Here is a 2,324-nt window from a genome sequence, read left to right on the forward strand (position 1 = left end):
GATGTTATAAATTAACCTTTGGTATTTTAAATCTTTATCAGGTTATTGGACTTGTTAACTGTTTAAATTTTGGACCAATCACTGACTAGTAGTTTATATATTAAAGCAGGTTTTTAGCTTTTGTATTTAATTCTGATGAAGTCAAGTTTTAACTGATGAAAGCGCTTAATTTGGTATTTAAATAAAAAAGTATTGGACTCACAACGAATAGTGCTTTTCTTGGCTTTCACTGTTTTCATTGTAAGACTATTGCTTTGTTTAAGGTTAGAAAATGTCTATCAGTGTTTGTGCTATAAAATAGGAGGTTGCTAAGCTATTGGCCCTGAGGCCCTAAAATTTGAAATAAAAGTTGAAAATTAAAACCAAGTATCTGTAATCATTGTAGAAGTAATGCATAAAACAGTATGCACACAGAGTTTTGAACAGTGTTTATGGCAACTGGGGAGAAATAGCCAAGTAATAGGATACTGGAATGGCTGCGTGTGTGTATTGGGGGGGTGAAGTGGGTGAGGTTGGGGTGGTGCTTTGAAGGGGGTGGGGTTGGGGCGGTGCTCCAGGTTTGCACCCCTCTGCAAAAAATCCTGCAGGCTCCCTTGCTTACATGTCTTATACTAGAGCTTACAAATACTGAATAAAGCCTTTGCTGCCTCCATAATGCCCTTTTAAGTACAGCCCCCCTACCGGGCATTCCTACATAGCAAGATCAGACTCAAATTCCGACAACATCATGGTGGCACTACTCAATGCTACAGATCTAAGAAGAAAGATGGCTGAACTCAAGGACTTCCTGCATCTCAAATGCATTCATATTTGAGAAGGTATCGAGACATGGTTTCAATGAAGTGACAACTGCAAGGGGGGAGCACCTGAAGACCATAGTATTTGCTTCACTTGGCATCTCTGGTAAAATGACTAGAGATCATTTACTAATCTAGGCATATGGTGATGGACTGAGAAAGCAGAGAGTAAATCATTTCTATGAAAAATATCACTGTACTGCTATAGAATGACATATTCTAATAGCAGTAGGCTGTTTATATGGTAGCTCAGTGCCATTGTCAGAATGTGTTTGGGTATCACCCTATATTTAATAACAGAAATGCAGGCAATTATAAGCAATGACTTATTAGAATAACTAGGTATGGGTAAGTTATGAAAAATTAAAACAAAAAAATACATGGAAGTAAAATAAATGAAGAATAAAAGCAATTAGTTTATGTAGTGTTGAGGAAAGAGGTTGAAAGGATAGGGCAAATTTTCCAATATCGCCGGGGAATCTAAATAATGTTAATAGAAAGAACATATGAAAGGCATATGCGAATACCATGATGCATTTTGATGATACAAACTATGCCTCTTGGGGTTGGGGATTAAAAGAAAGTCTTCAATGAAAGTGTGGTGAATGTATGAATATTGGATCTTGGACTATTGATAAATCTTTGGGTTTGTTTGAAGAGAAACTTGACAAAAAAACAGTGGCTGATTTCAAGAATGTATGGGACATAAATAAGTACTTCTGTGTTGCCGAACCTACATGCTTTCAAGGCTCTGGTTCAGCAACTGCACTGTGCATTCGCACATATGTGGTCAACCTTAGGACTAGAGATCAATGTACAGTGCGGATTGGGAAATTTACCCTTTTTCCCACTGTAGTGTGATCTTGTAGTTGGAATATATAACTTGCAGGGGGTGTGAGGGCACAGCCCTCATGGAGTGTGCAGGGGGACTTGCCCCACAAAAATGGGCACTTCTGTGTTGTGCCGTATGTATGTACTGCTGAAAAGTATGACTTCCGTTGCTGTTCACAAAGGTGCAGGTGAAGGAATATACTCAATAATGCTGAATTCAAATAATTGGCATTAAATTCGACATACTGACTTTCTTCCTCTGCAGTATTTGATGTTGTGATTCACATGAATGAACAGAATCTGTTTTCATTCGCAATTTTGATAGTAAACCTATATATAGATATATATCTATACACACACACATATTTTATATATATATATATATATATATATATATATATATATATATATATATATATATATATATATATATATACACATACACACACATATACTGTAAAAATGAGACCACAGTAAATCATTTCAAAACTTTTCCCACCTTTAATGTAACCTATAACCTGTACAATTCAATTGAAAACCAAACAAATCTGTTAGGGAAAAATATAAAAAATAAAAAAGATACAATAAGCTGTTTGCATAAGTGTGCACACCCTTAAACTAATACTTTGTTGAAGCACCTTTTGATTTAATTACATCATTCAGTCTTCTTGGGTAGGAGTATATCAGCATGGCACA

This window comes from Protopterus annectens, chromosome 1.part1, assembly GCF_019279795.1.
Source record: "Protopterus annectens isolate FY-2018-M chromosome 1.part1, PAN1.0, whole genome shotgun sequence".
Classification (NCBI taxonomy): domain Eukaryota; kingdom Metazoa; phylum Chordata; order Ceratodontiformes; family Protopteridae; genus Protopterus; species Protopterus annectens.